Below are 23653 nucleotides of genomic sequence, written 5' to 3'. Positions count from 1 at the left end.
GGAGTCCCTGTTCCCCCGAGCACTGCCAGGAGTGACCAGGAATAATGGTCACAAGCTGGCTGAGGGTAGGTTTAGGCTAGATATCAGGAGGCGCTACTTCACGGTCAGGATGGCTAGGATCTGGATCCAACTTCCAAGAGAAGTGGTGCAGGCTCCTACCCTGGGGGTTTTTAAGAGGAGGTTAGATGAACACCTTGCTGGGGTCGTTTGACTCTTTCCAGTACTCTTTCCTGCCATGGCATGGGGTTGGACTAAATGATCTACTCAGGTCCCTTCCGATCCTAGAAACTATGAAACTATGTTTGGGTAATTTAGATCACTCATGACAACTACATCCCTTGCCTTAAGTGCCTCCACAAGCTGACTGCAAGCTGATCTACAAGGTAATTTAAGTGTGTATATACGGAGGCCTCTTCAGAAAAGAAAAGAAAGTCATCATCTGTATTATTAGCTTTATGTGATGTTTCAAGAAGGGATATGGCAATGGTTCTCAACTGGAGTTGTGAGGCTCCCTCAGGGGTGCTTTGGCAGGAGTGGCCAGGTTAAACTTCCCTACACTAGGGTTCTCTAGCCAACCTAAAGCAGTCAACAAAGCTGCCTTGTGTTATGTAGCCCTCCTGGTCCAGTTATTCCCTATGCTCCTCCCATCTGGGAGGAACATGGGAGGGCCATACCAAGATAGGTTACGTAAGTATGAAGCAGCTTTACTGCTTGCTTCAGGCTGGTAGGCTGCAGGAAGAGTGCATGCATGTGACAGCCCTTCCCAGGCTAGGTGTGCAGCAGGCACAGTGTGAGAAGTTTCATTTGGAGGCAGCAGATCCTGGCTGAGAACCACTGAGGTAAGTTGAGGAAGCATCAACATTTATTTCAGCTGCAGCATTCAAAAAAGTGATGGTGGGGTGCCATGACCATGACAAGGTTGAGACTACAGATTATTGTGTGCCTTTCCAAACACAAACATGAACAAAATGATTTGTCAGCTCCAGGAACATGTTATCCAGGAACTGAGTTATCACATTACTACCAAGAAGAGACCTGTTTTCTAGGGCTGTGCAAAGCTTTGGGTGCCAATTCAATTTGGAGGAGATTCAGCCCAATTCGGTGGCTGAACCTCTGAATCCGAATCAAATCAGGGGACCAATTAAAAGGTCCAAATCAATTCGGATCTATCCAAATCTTTGGAAAAGATTTGGAGAACCTCAATGATTTGAGCAGCCAAATTTCTGAATCACATTTGGCCAAATCGATTCCGGACTGTGATTTGAATTACCAAATCAAATCACTGTCCCCCAAATCAGCTGAATCTGAATCCAAAGCGAATACTAGCTGCTTCGCACAGGCCTACTGTTTTCTTCCCAGGAAAGTTATAGATTTAATTTGTTTCACAGTGGATTTTCCCACCAAATTATGACTACTTATGGATTGATTTGAAAAATCCTATAAGAACAAATATTCCAAACTTTTTGTTTTAGAACTATCATGTAATATATTTCTACCTCTGTCTGCTCTTTTCACAGACAATATAATTCAATTTACTTTTATTCTCATAGTTGATTTGAGCTGTTCCTTATGCTGAGCCTTTCAGTAAATCAACTTTAATATTTAATATTTTGCCTTACTATCTGCAAGTGAAAGATTTTGATTTGACTGTAATGTCAATCTGTCTGGTTTACATAGGTCTTTAAAAAGATTTACAGCACCTTCTATCAAGCATGTACAACAGAAAACAATGATCATAATAATAATAATAGTAATAAAACAAACCCAGTTTTCATTTATTTAAATTTCCAGCTGTTTTAAGTGAAATTGATCAAATATAATGAGGGACATGAAAGATTTAAATGAAAAATTACCTAATTAGCTATATGCATGTAAAATTGTACCATTAGGTTTGCAGACATGAGGCAAACAAAACTGCCATTTTCTACTAGTATGTAATTGTGTGGATATTGTAATTTCCCTTCTATTATTTTAGTGGGGGCTGAATGAGAGCCATCTGCAGTGTTCTTATAGATCAGTAGAAGAGAAAGAGTGAGAAGTTCTATTTCCACATCTCTTTAATACACTAATGGTATTCTATAATAGAACAAACACAAAACAAAATGATTTTTAGAGGGGGAAAAGAAGATTGTTTAGGAAATTTGGATAATACTGGGATAAGTAACTTTATATTCTGAACTTTCAGTAATAGCTACAATTCACAAAACTGAAGAAAACCCTCAGATCTAAGCCTTCAGTTCTAATTATTTCTGAAAGCTCAGAAGAAAACTGTGAATAAGTTTATGGAACAGAAGGAGCAGAAAACAGACGGGCTAGTTAACATGGTTGAAAAAAAGATCAGGAATCAGCATTGATTAGCTCTTTGAATAACCTTTTTTTAAAGTTGCATTGTGCATACAAATGGAAGCATGAACACCGTTAGATTTTTATTATGTGTGCACTGAATGCACAATCTCACTATTCAATTAAGTCTAGAGGTTTGTTATTAATTTCCATGTATCATAGCACTTTACTTAGGAAGTGGGGGTGGGGAGGAGGAGGAATTCTGAACATGTCATATGTAAATAAATAATTTAGTTCTTGCATGCAAAGGACACTTTTGAAAGTTTCATTTTTTATTTGCAAAAAGAAAACAAGAAGGAAATTTTTCCCTTTACTTAAAGTCTCAAGAGAGGAAAAATTATACAACCAGTAGTATACCCATTACAAAGTGTACTCAGGGAAGACTCCAGAAATAGCATTAACCAGCACTGCCTCTGCTTCCCTGATATATCATGTACCAAAGATAGGATTCTGCAAATACCCTGTTTCAGCAAAGTGTCACTGGTTCAGTTAGGTGTCTCTCTAGGACACTGTTCTCAACCATTTCAGACTCAAGGTACCCCTCATTAGACTTAAAGCACCTCCTGGGAAGAAAATTAATAGGAATATAAAATAAAAATTGGAAATATTTTTTCTTTGAAGTTCTAATCACAGTAAGTGACTGACATGTGAAACTCATTGCCAAAGCATATCAATGAGATCTTATCTTAGAGTAAAAAATGCTGGTTTTATATGGAGAGGGACATCTATTGCTACATTAAACAATATAAAACATTACTTTTAGAAAGGATATGAACATTCATTGCTTTAGTATCTAATTCAACCTGACAGAGAGCAGTAACAATATCTGATCGTTTTATTTTTTTTCCTCCTTCAGCATTTGCTCCTGAGTTCCACGAGAAATAAGAGACTAGAACAGAAAGATCGCACAATATGACATGCAGACCTGTTCACGTCACAATTCAACATATAAAAGCACATGAGAATCTGGCCTTTTAGGGGGAGTTTTGCCTAAGTAACAATTGGGGATCACATCATGTTGCTTCTGAAGTACATAGGACTTTTACCATTCAGGTAGACTGGAATAGAGTCAAGGGGTGCATGCAAGTGTTCAAATAACCCATTCTAAGTTCCATGGTGTAGTCTGAGTGGATTAAATCCCTAGTGATGCACCACCATGAAAGCATTCAGAGGAAGAGGCACACAGCCAGCTTGCACTAGTGACAGCCTGCAGACAGGTGGCTTCTAAGCCTTACAGGCTTTCTGGGCTGCCAGAGATTGCTGAGAATAGCCAAGCTTCCAGGGCAGCCCTAATTGGCTGCTTGTCACCAGAAACCACAAGTTCTCTAGGGAACTCCCCTCTTCCTTCCTTCCCTCCTGGCTCCAAGGCTCCAAAAGAAAGACCCTGAGTGTGGCCTCTTTAGTTTTGCAAGTGCATCAGTTTCTATGCTTGCACTTAGCCATAGATCCCCATTAGAGCTGTGCGAAACACCATCATTTTGTTTTTACATCCATTTTGACATTTTGAAGGGACAGTGTTTCATTTCATCATTTGGTTTCATTTCAAAGCACTGTCCTATTTTGTTTCATCAAAACTGTTTTGCTGTTTTGACGCGTTTCAACATTTCGCCTATAGGCTATAATGGGGAATTATGAAAATGCCTAAAACTTTGTCATTTCTTGCCTGATTGGGAAGAAAATTGCAGGAATGGTAGCCCCTTCTGAGGGCATGAAACCTGCCATATTTAAAGGAGATAGGTGCAGAGGTTTTGGGAAACTGACCTCGAACTGTTCAAAACACAACTCCTGACACTTGCCAGCAGCAGCAGCCTCCTCTTATCCAGCACAGATACAGGAGCTCGCGCCCCTGGGAGGGCTGCAGGGCTGTGCTGGACTCCTCCTGGAGTGTGTGCCCCTAGATCTGTGCCCTGGATGAAAGGAGGCTGCTGCTGCTACTGCTGCCTGGGACCGGTGCTGAGAGCAGCCTGTGCCTAACACTGGAGAAGATTGCTACTGCCACCTGTCACCTGGGACTGGCGCTGAAGCCAAGTAAACTCGGCTTTGAAACTCAAAACGTTTCAAAACTTCCAAAAGGTTTCGAGTGTTCTCATTGAATTAAAGAGCTGTTTTGAAGCTTTTTGTTTTGTTTCGAAGTTGCTGCTTTGAGCTCCAAATATGTCAAAATAGCTTCAAAATGAAACACCTGGTGAAATTTCATACAGCCCTAACCGCTAGCCCTCCCATTCACTCCCGAGGACCTAGGAGCTGCAGGAAGTCCTTCTTGTTGCCTTGCATGACTTTCACCAGAGGCTGTGGGAAATTATATATGTCCATCTGCAGTTAACCTGGCAGATAACTGCACTGCCAAATGCCTTACAGCACAGAAGCTCAGAGCCTGACCTCTGGCACCAGACCACTTACTGTACCTTATCGACACCAAGCATCCTGGACTCAACTGATTACTCCTATCTGGCCAAGGAAGCCAAGACCCTCCTCGATGCCATTGCCTACAGGATACTCTGGGGGCACCTCCAGATCATCAAGCATCAGTTTAGAGCTCACAAAACCAGAAGCAGCTGGTGGTAGTATATTTGCTGTGCACTTCATAAGACTGCACTGACTTCAATGGCTGCAGAACTTCCACATGTGCCATGCCATATTCATGGACATCATCACCCACACTGATTTTCGGGACATTAGCCTAAGCCTATCCTTAACTGGAGAAGCAAGTCATCATTGCCATATGGAAGCTAACCATACCCTACAGCCTCCTTTCCATCACCATTCAGTTCAATGTTGGCAAATCCATGGTTGGAGTAGCCTCTTGCCATCAGATTCTCAGATTCCCTAAGTCCTGAGTCCCACCCCTCCTGTTCCTGATATACCTCTAGCCCCATGCCATCAGTCATGGCACTGCAGAATACAACCCCCTCCCTCCCTCCATGGAAGGTTGTGGTGCAGATTGTGGGGCCACTCCTGGATTTCCCCCTCAACCCAGATGGCAATGAGATCCCTTATCTTCTCAGTGGTCCAGTTCTGTTCCCAGCTGCTGGTAGCAGAGAAAGAGGGGTTGGGCTCTTCCATCATGTTTGGTGGTGCCCCTAGGATCTGGGTGTCCACTGATGGGTCTGAATATCACTGGGTGGTTGAAGAAGGTTTAAATTTCCACTATGTGCATCATTTTTAGACCAGACTAAGCACTATGAACATTTATACACCTAGTGTTTCTACTGGACTAAACATGATTCTGTCAAGAAAAATGTAACACTTGTAGGCACCCAACATCTGAATTAGGAAATTTATTTGGATCAGTTAATTTCTCAAATCTATCAGGGTTAAAGGAAAATCTGTTATATTTGCTGTTCCTGACAGCCCATGTCATATTTTAACTCACTAGCTCAACATTGAAATGAAATGCTAACAGATAAGATTTCTTCTATCAAATCCACCCTATACGGATGTAAATGTATACACAAAGTGGCAGACAGTCAGGCCCAGATTCTTTAACTGGTTTCTAGTATGTTATTTTAGTAGATCATGACATTAGACATTTTCTTTTTAATGTGGAGAATGCTAGGTCTTTCAAAGCATTCTTTCATCGCATCAATCACATTATTACTCCAGGCCAGTATCATCTAATATGGATGCATCAAAAAACTTTGAATTAGATTACGACAAAGGAATATAATCCTATTTATGAAATTCATATATACCAAGGGAGCTTACGTACTTACTTTGTTCTCTGGTGCTAGATAATTAATCAATGGTTATGTTGTCTTTCCCATGAGATTTCAATCTATCCTATTTGGAAATATGATTAATGTTTTTCCTCTGCTCATGCCAAACTAAAAATACAGTTTCTCTGGGCCCCCTTTCATGCATTCCATTTCCCAGATGCACCTGGTAGATTTTGTCCAATATTCTTCTTTACTAAAGAAAATTTTTCATGTAAAGATGTTTTTCTGTGGCATACAATGCTATTTTGCCTATAATTTCCTCATGAAAATTCAGATTTTTGTCTGTTTCAGGGATCAGCATGAAAAATGAGTTGATATGCATTTTATGCATCTATTCATGTTTATACCACTCCAACAAAATGTGCTCCTTCTGAGGGAGCATTTGGAGCAATTCAAATGCCAGGGGTGGGGAAAAGAGGGACTTGCCCATTGATACAGCTTTGTATAGCAGAAGTTTATTCCCACTAGTGAGAAAATAAGGACACTCGGGGCTCCTATACACATGATGGACCTTTGCTCTGTCATGTGCTAATCGATTAATCAAGTCTGCTGGAGTCTCTTTGGACATACGTACATATGTTTGTACCACAGCACTGAGAAAATGGTGGTGTCGTGCTTTTGAACTAAAACACATTGGAGGTGTTTTAGTTTAAAAGTGCACCACTGACATTTTGTGCATGCTGGTGTTGCCTGGAGGTGTCAGGCCAATGCTCAGGATCTCAATATTGCACTGTTAGACAAGAAGGCGTGGTATACAATTGCACACATACAAACACACAAATCAATTCCGTGCACACACACGCAACTAGTTCAGGCACATACGCATCAAAAACAGCTTAGGCATATGTATACCTATCACCAGTTCAAGCACATACACTATACACCCCAAAAGTTAGACATAGATCAGATCAGTAATTCATATATCATGCACACTATGCCATATATATGACACATACACACACACACACACTAGCAACTGAGATACACACATTCAAAATAACTACTTTAGATTCATGCACACCTATCACCAGTTTAAGCCCATACACACTATGCACACCAAATTTAGACAGAATCAGTTACCAACACCTGCAGATCCAATACACATATGTGGAATACTAATTCATATACCATACAAACACACAATGATATCTATATATGTGTATTCACTAACTTACACACATACCACCCACCTATACGTACAAACAAGTGAGTTCCTAAGTTGGGTATTGTGATATGTATGTGCTTGGTGTACTTGGTTAAGGTTAAGGTAAGAAAGTAGAAGTGTAGGGAGTCAAAGTTACCAGGATCAGGATTAGAACTGGTAGACTACAGGGGCCCGGGCTGAAGAACAGAGGCTTCGGGGTAACTTTGGGTTGATTGATCTTAATTGATTAAAAGACAAGCCCAAAGCCCACAGAACAAGGAAGTAATGCCGGCACAGAGGCTGGGACTGGAGCCAGACCTATGGGGGAGCTGAAAAGGTAGGTGGGGAGAGGGAAAATGGGAGTAAGGGAAAGTGTGGGTGTTAAAGAGGGGCTCTGGGTGTGGGAAGCCAGAGGATGGCTCTGGGGCAACTAGAGAAGCTGCAGGGAGCAGCAGTAGGTGCTGGAAGCTGGAGAAAGACTCCAGCTGTTGGAGAAAACTGCAGGACAGCCACGAGGAGCTGGGAAGCTGTGGGGGCGGGCATGACTACAGAAGGTGCAACATCAGCCTGAACACAGCAGAAAAAAAAATCACAGTAAATGCAGCAGGAGAGACTGAAAGGTGACAGGGGCAGCGTGAAAGCAGAGAAAGGCAGCAGAAAGTCACAGGGAAAAGGCAGTAGGAATTGAGAGGAGATCGAGAAACTAGTGGAGAGGGGTGGGGGCTAGAGCTGAAAGAGAGAGAGAAAATGAAGCTGGAATTTAAGATAAGGAAGGGACTGGGATTTAGTAAAACATGACCCAACTCAGGGTTGCAAATGACAGTGGTTTTATTGAACAGGGGAGATAGTAACACAATGTCTTATTGGTTCCTTTGCACACACACACCCACACCCACACACAATGGCAGCAGGGGTTAGAGAGGCTTAGTGCATGGGCTGAAGTCCATTGAAGTCCAGGAGGAGAGAGAGAGACAGAAAGAGAGTTCAAATTGTAGGAGGAGGTGTGCAGGTAATGTCTACCTATCCCAGGCTGGAAAGGGGTCCTTGTCCAGTAGATGTTGTCCAGAGGAGGGTCCCTAGTAGGGTCTCTGGGTGGATAGGTGGTGTGGCATGCTGCTGGCCCAGATGGAGGGGGTGTCCCACTGGGTCCATCTTTACTGTCCCTTTTTATAGGGGCAGACTTTGTGTGACCTTAGTGACAGGAAGCATTCCCAGGCAAGAGTCAGCACCTGGCATACTGAGCATGTGTGCTCCATGCAGGGATGTGCAGTTTTGGGAGTCTGTAATGGTGAGAGTTGCTGGTTCTGCAGGCTCTTTTGTTTTTCAAATGCTGGTCTTGTCTCTGTGCCTGGGTGAGGTCCATGGTTCTGGGATGAATCAATGTGAGGTGATGGCCCAGTCCTTACAGGCCATTCACAAGAGACCTGCTACTATTGTACTTCAGTCATGCCCTATCAATCATTCTCATTCATCAGTGAACCAATTTTTTCTTTAGAGTTAATTTCCCTCTGTAAAAGAAGAATCGGTAGATAAAATTTGTAAGTAAAGTGAGTAAAGTAAAATGAGAAGGGACTGGCACACAAAGAAGTCATAAACCCAGAAGATCTGACTCACAGTCAGCAGTGCAGGGGACAAAAAAAAAAAAAACAGAGTAAAGGAACTTTGACATGGATCTTCTGTTCTATTACCGATTTTCACAATGACCCCTTGTGAGACTAACTAGACTTTATGCCTTTAAAGTCCAAACAGAAGGAAGAAAGCATGTGTCAAAGTAAAGAATCATATGATGAGACAGCAAAATACATCATGTTGGTGTTTTTTCTAATCTTTCAGATGTACACAAGTTCCCAGTAAATTCCCTCCATTGGCTTGTCTTTGTTTATTTGAATCCTCACTTCTGTTCAAAGGTATTAATGCCAAGTATGCAGGAATATGAAATGCCAACTCAATTCCTTTTGTGAGTCTGTTAATATTACTAAACACAAGAAATGTATTAAACTGAGAACTAAAGACAGGCTTTGTGAAATGTACATTTTTGTGTTACCTAGGAATAGCGTTTGTGTTATAAAGGAAAAGAAAGAGGCTGGTCACTACCCCATTTGCTCCAAAAAAACAAAAAAATTCAGATTTTTACTAAAAATCAGATTATTTTCTTCACTATGTAAGGAGATAGAATAGGATTATAAGAACTTTGTTAAGAAATTTCTGCCTGAAGCTGAATTTCTGTGCTACAGGAAGGTCACCAGAGATCTAGGCACTGAAAGCAGGAATGAGAAAAAGATAATCATACTACCTTCTGGGCAAAATTATGTTTCCAAAATTGAATCACTGTTTATTTCAATTATTGAAACCAAAACTGCTAGTTTTCCCTTATGAAATGTTTGGCTACATTTAAAGGTCCCTGTACCTGATATGTACTAAGTATATTCCCAAAGGGATTTCCCTCCAAACTTTGAGTCAGTTCTCAACAATGGAACTCCAGACAGCTTTTATCCTACACATTTTATAGGATATGAGATCTTCTTGATGTGGGGGCACCATATCCTATGCAACTCCATCCTACCATCCAGTCCTACATCCCCCACATATGCCAGCTGGGGATTTTAAAACCTCTTGTACTCATTTCCTAATAAGTAACATAATGAAATTAAATTCTGAAATTGTAACACCTAGGTGTGCTAGCATGTGATGTTCATATTCAGTTCCATAGCAACTAATCAGACTAATATGAAACTAATGTAATTAAAAGGACCAGGCACTTTCTTCTATTGTACTACGGAAGATAAAAAGGAAAGGAGGGGGAAAATCCCATGGAAGGAAATAAGAATTTACAGAAGTGGGGAATATAGAAGCAACAATGAACCCTTCCCATCTCCCACCAAGCCCATGAAAACAGGACATTGTAGAACCCAAGGACCACACCTGCTTGAGCAGAGGTGGAATGAGGGAGCAACCATTCTACATCACATACTCTCACCTAAAGTTAGGACAGGTATTAGCATAACAGGCAGAAAGAAAGAAATGTATTAGAAGAGCAGCACTTCATCCTTAGCCAAAGCCTTTTAAAATCAATAAAAAAGGTTCCCACTAATTTCACCAAGCTCTTGAGCAAGCCCTTGTAGACTACAGAAATGTGTAGGCATGGTGGAGGAACCAGTGGCAGCCTGATTCTACAGTGGCCAGAGAGGCAAAACAGAACCCGAGAACTGGATTGAGCCATATTTTGACTTGGACCTCAACTGGAATCAAAACCCCCAAAAATATATTGGATTATTAGATAAAATAAAGGTTCTGCCTTTATTAAAACTATATATAATGTTTTTTTAAAAACTATAACAACTACTGATTCATTTTTGCCTGAAGACCAACACAGCTAAAGCCTGTAACCCTGCAACATGCAAAATAATCACAATAAGCAACTCTGAATGAAAACTTCAGAATTTCTACCAAAAAGAAGAAACAAACATCCAACATTCAGAAGCCTGGAGAAACCCAACTGTGCTCCAGCCAGCGCATTGTTTGAGCTCCATTAGCATACCTGAAGAATAGGCTCCACACTACAGAACCACTTCAACCACTCTCCTGTATAAAAGATCAGGCTCGCTGCTTTTTTTTTTTTTCTTCAGTGGACCCTGCCTGCATGGGCCGCCACTGGGCCCACCAAACCCCGAGCACGTCAGTTTCCAGTGCCCCGTGCACAGTGGCACTTTGTTAGGTAGCAAACTAAAACACCTTGGATGTATTTTATCTTGCTATGTACCAAAGTCATTTAAAGTGGAATACACCACCGAGTGTGCAAACAGCAATGCCATTAAAGTAGAATATGCCACTGAATGTGCAAACAGCAACACCATTGAAGCACTGCAAAAGGACATTTAAGCCACTTTAAAGACAAATTTTGTGGTGTGCTGTTGCTGGAAGGTGTTGTAAAGCTTTGGCCTTCTCTTACTGAGCGCCTCCCCCCAAGAAATGTCAGGGTGAGGTTTGAGCTCAGATGCCACCTGGGTGGTATGGGTGCTGCCCTTACTCGCCTGCCACAACTTCGATGTTCTAGTAGGGGAGGCAGTTCCCTTCAGGTGCCCCCCCCCCCCCAAGGATGAAGATGCCTCAATCCCTGTTCTTGCTTCATGGGGCTCCAAACCTCCCCTTTACCCCACTCTTACCACATCCATGGCCAGGATGGGTATTGTCCTCTGCAGACATCCCCTTGGATGGCTTTTTCTCTTTGCCCGGCTTGCCCACCTCCAAGTGGGTCAGGCCTTCCCGGTCAGTTTGCCCTTCACTGTAGCCAGTTTCTTGGCTTCAGGCTGTTTAGTGCATAGAAGCTGGCCCCATCTCAAGCTAGGTAGGGCTTCCAACAAAAATCAACATCCGGAAGTACTGGGAGGAAGGAGCTCCATCCCTTTCTGTTCTTTTCCATCCTTCTCAAACCACATCCAGTAGGCCCTGAGGGGTATGCCCAAAAACTAGTTTGAATGGGGCAAAGCCCAGCAATGTTTGGGGGGCTTCCTTAATTGCAAACAAAAGCAGAAGAATCAGCAGATCCCACCATCAGGGTTCTTCTTGCATGCACCACTGGAGCATGGCCTTAAGGGTCCCATTGAAATGCTCCATGAGCCCATTTTTTATGGATGATATATTGAAGTGCATAGATGTTTTATACGTAGGACCTGGCAGAGGCCTCCCATCACATGTGACATAAAATTTGTGCCCTGGTCTGTGATGATCTCCTGAGGGAGTCCCGCCCAGGAGATCCATTTGAGGAGTTCCTCCACTACCCGAGGACCTGTGACTGACCACAATGGGATGGCCTCCAGGTAACAAGTCACATAAATCGATCAACACTAGTATAACCTGGTGTCTGGTAAAGGATTTGGGCAATGGGCCTATAATGTCTAGGGCCACCCATGAAAAGTGTTCTCCAACAACCAGCATGGGGTGCAGAGGGGCCTTGTGGGGCTTTCTTAGGTTTACCCATTGGCATTTGGGACAAGTGGTGCAGAATTGCTCCACATCCCAATGGAAAAATCTTCCCGTTAACCGTGCTGCTGTTTTATCCCAGCCCAGGGGGTTTATATAGGCCAGCTGTAACAGGTGTATCTGGTAGGCTTGAGGCACCAGGAGCTTGGCTACCAGCTCCTCTCCTCCCCGTCCCTTTGTAACGTGGTACAGGAGCCCCCTCTTCACCTCACAACAGGGTAGCTGGTCGCACAGCTCCAGCTGCACCACTTGCTGGTCCTGTCTATTGATTTCTGTCTCCCAGAAGGCTCAGAATATCGGCTCTTCTCATTGTGTCTTCCGAAATTGAGCCCCACTAGTGAGGGACTCTAGATCCCAAAGGGCTCCTTCTGTCTCCCCTTGGTCTTCATTGGCTCCTTCTCCTAAGATTCCTAAGTGCCAGTCTTCCCTAGTCCTTTTATCTTCCAGGACCTCATTAAATTCTCGGCCAATCCCAGCCTAGGATCATTTGGTAAGGTAGTCCTACTGCGATCCCCACGGGCATCTTTCTCATGACCCCTTGCATGGTCACCTGGACTCTTCATCTAGGATAGGTGGTGGTTTGCCTGTGCAGGCAGAGCATCTTAATAGGGTTAACTTGGGTTCCTTCATTGCCTGATATCAACCCAGCCCTGACTGGTGTCTGATCACACCCCATGTCTAAGATAGCAGGGACAGCTCGTCCTGCCATCACCATCGGTTTGTCTCTTCGGGCAGCTTCTGCGGTGCTGCCTAGGCTACAATCCATCATTTCCACTGGGGATGCTTCTTGGGGCATGGGGTGGCTGCCTCAGCTATCCCATTGTCCCTCCCGTCCCCTGGCCTCCAAGCCATGGGTTTGCCAAGCATTCTCTCAAGAAATGACCACTTCTTCCACATCAGAAGCATGTTGATCATTGCAATGGGGTCCATCTGGGGGTCCTAGTATCCTGGTCCCCTCCATCTCTCATTAAGTTTAGTATTCCCGGATGTTCCCACCTGGTCTCAGGGTAGTTCACTCTGGGCAAAGTCATAGTCTTCCACCAGCTGGAGCACCTCTTGGGACATTTTGGGGCAGCGTTGGTGCACCCACCATTGGGTATTCTCCTCTAAGTCTACTAGGAGCCGTTCTAGTAGGAAAGCATCCATGATCTATTCCCTGGACGCTCGAGCAGGTTAGATCCACTGCTCTTGGAGGTCTTTCAACTTCTGTATGAGGACCTGGGGGGCTTTGTCTTCCTTCTTCTTTCTGGCTCAGAACATTTGCTGGTAGCACTCTGGGGGAATTTCCAGGCAATACAGGATCTTTTCCTTTACTCGATCATAATCCTGTGCTGTGAGTCACGAAAGAGCCCTGTACACTGCCTGGGCAGGACCAACCAGCAGCATCCCCACTGTGGCAGCCCACTGGGACTTATCTAGACCTGAAGCCACTACCGCCCACTTGAAGCTGTCTAAGAATGCTTCGAGGTCGTCCTCCACCATCATCTTCAGGATCCTGAGGTCCTCCCCACTACAACTCATCAACACTTGTTGCTTCATCATTTGTTCGTCTAGGGCCAACCTCCTGTTGGCTTGCTGTTTTTGCTGCTGTAGGATCTGTGCCACAAGATTCAAGGTCTTTTGCATGGCCTCCATCCTGACTATTGGTTCCACCTGGGCTTCCATCTGTGGGGCTGGCTTTGGACCGGGTTCTAAATTCCTGGCCAATGCACCAATTTGTCACTGGAAGGTGTTGTAAGGCTTTGGCCTTTTCTTATTGGGAGTCTTGCCCCCAAGCAATGTCAGGGTGAGGTTCAAGCTCGGATGCCATCTGGGTGGTATGGGTGCTGCCCTTACTCGCCTGCCACAACTTCAATGTTCTAGTTGAGAAAGCAGTTCCCTTCAGGGACCACCCCTGCCCTTGGATGAAGATGCCTCAATCCCTGTTCTTGTTTCATGAGGCTCCAAACTTCCCCTTTACCCCACCCTTACCACATCCATGGCCAGGATGGATATTATTCTCTGCAGGCATCCCCTTGGATGGCCTTTTCTCTTTGCCCAGCTTACACATCTCCAAGTGGGTCATGCCTTCCTGATCAGTTTGCCCTTCACTGTAGCCAGTTTCTTGGCTTCAGGCTGATTTGTGCATAGAAGCTGGCCCCATCTCAGGCTAGCTAGGGCTTCCAACAAAAATCAACATCCGGATTTTCACCAGAGGGTTCTCCCTGGGATCTCTCTTCCCAGTGCCCCTTTTAGAGTCCAAAGAAGAAACTTGAAGGAATGAATGAGGGACCCACTTGTGACTATGGGGGAGGGTTGCCATGCCGTGTCCCACCCTGGTTCAGCTTCTCAGTTTGACCAGCACTGGCCCCCAGCTAACCTGGAGTCACTCCCAGTCTTCCCTGGCTTGGAAGAGTGCATGATTTCCATGCTGGGTTGCTTGTGCCTCCCCACTGTGCCCCCATGTGTGGTAACTGCTCCTGCCAGGGCCCTTGGCTCCTCCTCTCTTGCCTTCAGCTGGGTAATCTTCCTCCTCACTGCCTGCATCTCTGGATTACTGTCCATTTTTCCCTCTACCAGTGTTCCTGGGTCGTGTCCTCCTCTTCCTTCCCCAGTGTCTTTGGTTTGGGGTCCTCTTCCTTTCCCATCAGTGTCTCCGGGTTGGCGTCCTCCTCTTCCTTCCCCTTGCCTCTGGGTCAGTGTCCTCTTCTCCTACCATTTGCTACCCCTCAGCTGTTTTCCCAGCTGCTATTTGAGCAGCCTGTGGTTTCCGGAGGCTCCGCCCACATCCCTCACTGATACACAGCTGCAGGTGGCCCCATGCTTCCTCCCAGCTGCCACTCTCTGGGATCCCTAAAGTGAGTACCGGGATACATGGAATGGGGGTCCAGGACCACTTAGAGGGGCTTTCACTGCCCTTCTCACATGTGTACAAAGGCCTCTAGTTTCAAATGCCCATTGCACCATTTAACAATTCATTCAGCTGTAGCATATTTTCCCTGAACTACAAGGAAACTGAATGCAAACTGAAAAAGACCAGCACACAAATGTAAGGGGAGGCATGGAAGAAGGCTGGAAGCTGCCTGTGCTGTGTTGTCTTCTGAAAAACCCCTAAATAAAAACTAATCAACAACTAAATCATTTAAAAAGATGGCATTCATGTCACCCCTTACTGATCTTGCCAGGAAGAACTGCCCTTGCCCCTCCCCTCAACCAGCAAACCCCAGCTGGGGGGTTGGGGCCAGGGAGGAGAGTTAAACCAACCTTCCCCTGAGTACAGAGCTGTCCTACTGCTAAAATTACTGAAACTTGGTGCTGGCTGCAACTGTGGACTACAAATCCCAGTGGAACCTGGAAGCAGGAAGAAGGAAAGATGAGCAACTCTGCACAATCCTGCTGCTGTCCTGGTGGACTGCAAATCCTAGAGACCTTGGGAGCAGCAGAATGAGGAAGAAAACACACAGCCCATGTGCCAGAGAGCCGTGCTCTAGTGCACCCTGGCGCCTGGCCTGAGCCACTGCAGGCATGTGGCTGCATTCCCAGAATCAAAAGTAGATGTGTGTGCAGTTGGCTCCCAGTTTAATCTATGCAGCTTAGACTAAACTGCAAAGACTGAATCAATTCAGCCTCAGACTTTTTGACTATCTGTACTTAGCCTTAGAGATTAACATGCACTATATGGTTTTAAGACAAATTGTTCTTTGAACACTTGCAATGAAAGAAATGATAGAGAAACACTCTGTAATCCAGCATCCATGGGGTAAAGTGATTGCCAGTTATGTAAAAATTCTAGTTACCTGAAAACCCTTGGCAGTGGTTTTCAGATAATGCACAGCAGGGGTGGGGGGAGGAGAGGGAGTATCACTGCAGAGTGGTGGGTGCACACAGAGGTGAGCGGGGCTGGCAGCAACCACATGCAGAGTAGCTGTAACACGGTGCGGTGGGTGGTGGTGGCAGCGGCAGCAGCCGCCATATGTGAGCTTTCTCCAGCCTCTCTCCCCCACCACCTCCAGCATCCAGCTGGCCGGTGGGATATTCCAGTTAATGGAATTTCCAGTTAGTTAAAAATGCCAGATAGTGTAGATTTTACTGTATATAAAATCACATATTCCTAAAGTTCTTAGTAAGTATAGAATCACACCAAGACAAATCTTTAGTATCACAACAGATAATGAAGCAAACAAGCTGAAAGCAGTTAGGTTAATGATAGCAAGCCAGGAAACAGAGGAAGCATAATGACAAATTCAGAGTGAAGAGAAAACAGATAATTTACTGTCTGGGAAAGCTTGTAAAAAAAAAGACAATATGGACCAAGTTCACAGTTATTTGGTTCCCATGATTTAAAGAGCTCAACTTAACATAGCTACTCAAGACACTGGTATAACATTAAGGGGAATTCACTGTTCTGCCCATACAGTATAGCTTGCAAGTGAAAATTCACTAAAGGAATGTACACTCTCTAACATAATTCATAAAGTTTAATGTGTGTGTAAAAATTAAGAACACCAACAAAATTGGTAATAACTAGGAAATTTAAATCAACACATCCAATTATAGATTGTCCCATCAGATGGCATTCAACTTATGACATGTGTGAGTGACTCTTGAATCTAAGGGATTTCTGTCAAGATATAGCCACCTCAAACCATGAACTTCATCTGACAGAAGCAGAATGGAATGCCACTGAAGGCATACAATTGCAATGAAGCCTGCTAAAGTAACAGTAAAGATTTTTTCCATATGAATAACTATTAATGGGTGATTTACTGTGCTTGGTTAAAATGTCAATTGGAAACAGCAAAAGCCTTATCCCTTTTAGTTATATCTGCTCGGTTATATCTGCAAATATGGCTTGCTTACTGCATAAGTCAAACTTTGGGAAAAGGAAAATCTAATACCTCCAAGGCTATCAGTGAAGCAAAAAATTGCATTAACTTTACAGCCTGAAGCATATTTCTTAATATTTAACAAATTATGTGCTTCATTTAAATACTGTTGCCAGTAGCTGAATATATTAAAACTACCTCATTAGTCAATGGTGTTAAAGAAAATTTGTTAAAGTTTTTCTTACCGTATATCTAGGTAAGTTGTCAACTGGTTCAGCAAGTACCATCAAAAGAATCTTTTTCATAATATTTGACTCCTGAACCTAGATTCTTGTAAGAAAAGACAAGACATGCATGTGACTTCAGTGTATTGTCAAGGTTGCACAATAAAAAAAAAAATTCTCTGTAAAATGAAAAATGTAAGAGCCTAAACTACTTACAGCACAAAAGGCCATATGCTCCCTTTTGATAAGGGGAATACTTCCAGTCCACTTCCGGGTCTGCCAGAGAGCACGTGGGGGGGAGCCCATGCCTCCCTGGCTCAGCATTGAGCCACAGGGGGACCCCAGGTGCCCCCCAAGACCCAGGAGGCACCAGTCACTGAGCCGGAGGAACACGGGGGTGCGGGGACCTCTTGCGCGCTCCCCGCTGGACCCAGAAGTAGACCGGAAGTGCTTCTGGTCCACTTCTGGGTCTACTGCTGAGCACACTGGAGAGTCCCCTGCACTTCTGTGGGAAGGTCCATGTACCCCAGCAATGCAGCACTCACAGGTTGCCTGCTCCCTAGAGGTATGTAGAAAAAGCATTTAAAGCTGTCTCATGTCCAAATCTCTGAATCTTTCCAAATCTCTCCAAATCAATTCAGAGGGTTCTGATTCAATTCAGAGAGATTAAAGGGTCCTCTGATTCAATTCAGATTCTGAGATTCAGCCACTGAATCAGGCCGAATGTCCACCAAATTGAATCAAGGACCAAAGTTTCACACAGCCCTACTGTCTATGGGCTCCAGGAGCTGCCTCTCATGGCTGCATGAGGAGAGCACAGGGGATGGGGCAGGTTTTGCCCATGTATCAGGGTGCAAGATGCTGTACACTATCTGTGTAGCAGTGGGGTAGAGGCCAAGCACCACCCACAGCATGGGCAGTGAAGGGCTGCTGGTGCCGCATGCAGCCCCCGGCCACACCAAAGTTGGGCAGTCCTGAGTTAGAGAATTGATTTTACCACATCCAGGTAATCCATCGTGGGTTACCTGAATAGGAATTTGGAGGCTTATGTCAATTCCACTCACGCATCAATTTTTTGCCTGATTTTAATCAAGTCACTTTATCACACATATTAGTTTATTTGTACAAATGGAGATAATGATACTTAACCACCTTTCCAAAGGTCTTTAAGCTGTATAGTTGAAAAGCACTAAACAAAAGCAACTTATTCATGCAAGTAAGGCACATAGGTTATATCACTTAAAAGCCTCTGTGACAGAAGTATTGCTATGGGAGCCTCTCTCTTGGTGGCTCCACCCTCCTGTTATGGGCCAACTGCCTCCTTACTCTCCTGCCACACCTTGATCTTGATTGATTGATTGTAATTAGTGGGAGGCTGCCCACTTTATGCACCCCGGTGCCAGGGGGCGCTGTCGGTGGCTCCTTTTCCTCCCCTACACCGCAGCCCAAGCCACATAGATGGTAATAATGTGGTATTCGATCTGGGCCATGCTATGATTTGGTCCTGTCCTTGCCTTCTCTCTGGGGCTTCTCACTGCCCCCCACCTTGCTCTGGGGCTGGGGTTAATGCACCCCAAATGCTGTGCCCTCTCTGGTGCCAGGGTCCCCATACTACTGTGGAGACCCTATGAGGACTCCTCCAACCTCCAACCCCTAATAGCCTCACCCGGTCCTCCAGTCAAACAGAGAACACAAAAACACAAAACCCCTGGGCTATAACATAAAAAGGTAAACTGTCTGGCCAAAACAACATTCAGTCCCTACCAGGAAATACTCCAACCCATAGCAGCAATCAGGGGATGCTCATGCAGTCGGGGCTTCTCCCGTCTGTCTGCACTGGCTGAGCTCCCCTTCCCTTGGCCGCCAGAAGGAAACTGCCCTCCTGGCCTCATGCCTGGGCTTAAGAAGGGCCAAGCCCTGCCCCTTCCTGTCAGCTGGCTCCCCACTGGTTGCCCTAGAAACCAGCACCTGTGTCTCTGGCTGCCCTGGTAACTGGCTGCTGAGCCTCCCATTTCCTGCCACTAGGGGCCTCTCCCAAACCATTTCTGCTCTCAGACACAGGGCATCTGAGTGCTCTGCAACAGCCCCATTTCTGTTACTCCTTACCAGCTAAGAACTGCCTGCCCAAAGGAGTTTTCCATCTATTGACTTTGCAAAAATCTTGTTGGTCTAATAAAAGATATCACCTCTACCATGAACCCTGATTGCTTTTTCCTCTGGATACCTGAGCATTTTTGTCATGTATCAAGATACAGAAACTATGCTAGGAAGATATAAAACATTGTCTTAGCAAAAAAAAAAAGCACACAAATGAGTACACGACACCTGTAATAGAAGTCTGAGTCTGGCAAAATATTTGGAGCCTGGAAAAAACATAATTTTAAGAAGACTAAAAGTATTTGCAAAATTAGGTCAAATACAGTAAATAGTTTCATCTGAAAAACATTTCAGATGAATAGAAAAGTTTCACTTTGGCATTTTCTAAATTCCATGTTTCAATATTTCATTTTGAAATGCATTTTAAAAACAATATTACCTCCATTTAATATTTATTTTTTTATGTAAAACCAAAGTACAAGCCAATAATATTATCCTTGCCCAGAAACTTGGCAAGGCAGGAGAGGGATTTGGAGGTTTCAGTTGGGCAAGGACATTTAAAATTTTTATGCTGAGTCAACTCAAAGCATTTTTTTAATGTGATTAATTTGTTTTGCCACCATTAACCTGAAAAATCAATAATTCCTTCAGCTACAGTCCTGGTGGATATGAAAAGCTACAGCAATTTTTTCCTAGCCCATTACAGCTAGAGATGAAGACTGCATACCCTAAAGGCATATAGCTAGTGTGCATATGAGCTTAAACATCTGTTGAAATATGTAGGATTTACAATACTTGGGTATAGGTTTCTGCCAATAGCAAGGTAATGTTGCTCAAAGTAGTAATGTTGAATCTGGCAAAAAAAAAAAGAAACTGTCACTGCATGTTTTACTTTAAAACATTTTTAAAAAACAACGACTCTTGAATACATTCTCTGACTAATATGCTTGTCATCTCAATGAGCCCGATTCAGCTGGGTGTTTAAGTCCCTACCTAACTTCAAGCATGTGAATAGTACAATTAAAGTTAACAGGATAAAGATATACACTTAAATTTCTTCCCAAATCTGAGTATATAAATTAATTATAGTAGAGGGAAACTATTAAATAATTTGAGAAACATCATAAGAACCCTTCAATAAATGGTTCCTTAGATAGCTGTCCTCCATAACAACTTTTCCTGGCATGAGTTCTTTAACCTAGGACAAAAAGCTTTTCGTTTCATTTTCTAAAATTGTACCTAAATTTTGCTCATTGAAGGTATCTTCTGTTCTTGCACTTCAGCCCTAGCCAATAAGCTAACTTCTATAATATAACTTTTGATAGCTTGTTACAATACCCTGATGTGTTTGAAAACTCACCCATTCACCAAGTATAAGATGCAAAATACAATACAGCTTCAGCAGCAACAGCATAGGTAGGTAAACAGCTGTATTTATAACAAATCTAAGATGACTTAGAATTTAAGCTGACTTCCAAATAATTGTATTCTATAATTTTTTCATGTCTAGAATATAAATAATGGATGGTCATTCCCCCAACACTGCTGTAGCAGGGAAAGTAGCAGAAGGGGGGCAGTGGTCAGATACCTGTCCCTTATCCCCCCATCTTCCCAATTCACCATCTGCATCTCTGTATTTGTACCTTCCCCCCTGGAACTTGTCCCCTACCCCCACAGAACCTGGCACCCCAGGTACCTGCAACTTTCCACCCCACCACATGACCCATAGCTTTGTCTCCACCTGCCACCTGCCTCTTGCTCCGCCTCTTCATGCCTTTCATACAATCATAGAAAATTAGGGTTAGAAGGGACTTCAGGAAGTTAACTACTGCAACCCCCAGCTCAAATCAGGCTTATCCCCAATTATATCATCCTAAAAACCTGCCAGGATGGATATTCCACAACCTCTCTGGGTAACCTGTTACAGTGTTTTACTTCTCCTAGTGGGGTTTTTCCTAATATCTGACTTAAAACTCCCTTGCTGCAACTTGAGATCACTGGTCCTTGTTCTGTCATCTACCACCCCTGAGAACAGTTTAGCTCCATCCTCTTTGTAACCACCCTTCAGGTAATGGAAGGGTGCTATTAAATCCCACCTGTCTTCTATTCTATAGACTAAATTAGCCCATTCCCTTCAGCCTCTCTTCATGTCACATGTCCCAGCCCTCCTATCCATTGTGGTTGCCCTCCACTGGACTCTCTCCAATTTATCCACATCCTTTCTATAGTGGAGGGGCCAAAACTGGACACAGTACTCCAGATGTGGGCTCACTAGTACCAAATAGGGAAAATCACTTCCCTTGATACACTAGCAAAATTCCTACGTTGGCTCATATTCATCTTATTGTCCACTGTAACCCGCAGGTCCTTTTCTGCAGAGCTGCTACCTAGCCAGTTGGTCCCCAGCCTGTATCTGTGAATGGGAATATTCCAGGACTTTGCACTTGTCTTTATTGAACCTCATGAGATTTCTTTTGGTCCAATCCTCCAATTTGTTGACGTGTCTCTGAATCCTAGCCCTACCCACCAGCATATCTATTACTCCCCACAGCTTGATGTCATCTGCAAACTTGCTAAGGGTGCACTTCATCCTATCTTCCAGGTCATTGATGAAGATACTGAACAAAACCAGCCTTAGGACTGTCCCCTGTAGCACTCCATTTGATACTAGCTGCCAACTAGACATTGAGCCATCGATTACTACCCTTGAGACTGATAATTCAGCCAGTTTTCTATCTACCTTACAGTAGAGTCATCCAACCCATACTTCCTTAGTTTTACTTGCATGAAAGTTGTAGCAAACCATATCAAAAGTTTTGCTAAAGTCAAGGTATATCATGTCACTGCTTTCCCCACATCCCCAGAGCTAGTCTTGTCATCATGAAAGGGAATCAGTTTGGTCAGGCAGGACTTGCCCTTGGTGAATCCATGCCAACTGTTCCTAATCACTTTCTTCTCCTCCAAGTGCTTAGAAATGGATTCCCTGAGAACCTGCTTCATAATCTTTCCAGGGACTGAGGTGACACTGACCAATCTGTAGTTCCCCGAACCCTTCTTCTTCCCATTCTTAAAGATGGGCTCTCTATATTTGCCCTTTTCCAATCATCCAGGACCTCTACCAACCATCACAAGTTTTCAAAAGTAATGGCCAGTCTCTGCAATCACATTGGCCAAATCCCTCAGCCCCCTCAAGTGCTTCATGCCTGGCCCCATGGACTTGTACACATCCAGTTTTTCTAAACAGTCCCTACCATGTTCTTTCACCACTGTAGGCTGCTCACCTCCTCTGCAAACTGTGCTGCCAGGTGCAGTAGTCTGGGAGCTGACCTTGCCTGTGGAGCCTAAGGTGAAAAAGGCATGAAGTCCTTCAGCTTTTTCTGCATCATCTATGACTAGGTTGCCTCCCCCATTCAGTGAGGAAGTCACACTTACCCTGCTTTTCCTCCTGTTGCCGATATACTTTTAGAAACCTTTTTTATTGTTTATGTCCCTTGCTAGCTGCAACTGTAATTGTGCTTTGGCATTCCCAATTTTATTCTTGCATGCCCAAGTGATACTTTTATATTTCTCCCTTATCATTTGTTCAAATATCCATTTCCTGTAAGCTTTCTTTCTGCTTTTTTGACCACCAAAGAATTCCCTGCTAAGCCGAGCTTGTCTTCTGCCATATTTGTTAGTCTTCCGGCACACTGGGATTCCTGCCCCTTCCCTGCTGTCTGTCTGCAATGCCTGCCTCCCTTCCCCTTGCCCCCCATACTTGTGCATGCCCCCTACTGCCTGCCCTCTGACACTTGTTCCCTCCAGTACCTGCCTCCCCTCCAACTCCCCCATCCCATTCCCCCCAATGTGCCCCCTTTAACTACCCATCCCTGTGCCTGCCCCCAACACAATTCCTCCCCAGTGCCTGCTGCCATGCTTCCTGTCCCTCTCACCACTGCCACCTGCCCCCTCCCCTGCTGCTTACCTCCTGCAGCCACTCTGGATTTGCCTCCAAGGCAGTCAGCAGCAGCAGCCCCAGCCCCATTCTAGCCAGAAGTAACAGTGGCAGCCTGAGGCTTGGCCATGTTGGGGCCAGAGCCAGGGCTGAAGGGATACAGTGATGGTGGCAAGAGGAGTGACAGGTAGCAGCCTGCATAGTCTCCCCCATACTTACCCCATGCCACACACTGAAGGTCTCCCCCACACAATCTCCACTCCTACTGCATAGTATCCTCCCCTGCTCTCCATCCACATGCATTCTTTCCTTCACAGCATGAGCCACCCTATCTGGGGCAGGCAGCAGTTCAGCTCCAACTTCCACCCCAGACTGGAGCCAGGGCCATAGCAGCCACCTGCTCCTGACCA

The 23653-nt window shown here is 44.4% G+C and overlaps 1 long non-coding RNA gene across 1 annotated transcript; it reads right to left on the bottom strand.

Moving 5' to 3' along the window:
• Nucleotides 1-9167: 9167 nt before the first annotated feature.
• On the bottom strand, nucleotides 9168-21177 carry LOC109312565. Its single transcript, XR_002101848.1, has 3 exons — nucleotides 21093-21177; nucleotides 18408-18415; nucleotides 9168-9178 (listed from the first exon to the last, which is right to left on the bottom strand). It is a non-coding gene; the product is annotated as an uncharacterized LOC109312565 (long non-coding RNA).
• Nucleotides 21178-23653: the final 2476 nt, after the last annotated feature.

This window comes from Crocodylus porosus, unplaced genomic scaffold, assembly GCF_001723895.1.
Source record: "Crocodylus porosus isolate Cpor-Errol unplaced genomic scaffold, CroPor_comp1, whole genome shotgun sequence".
Taxonomy (NCBI): domain Eukaryota; kingdom Metazoa; phylum Chordata; order Crocodylia; family Crocodylidae; genus Crocodylus; species Crocodylus porosus.
This window is presented reverse-complemented; position numbering and strand designations above follow the sequence as displayed.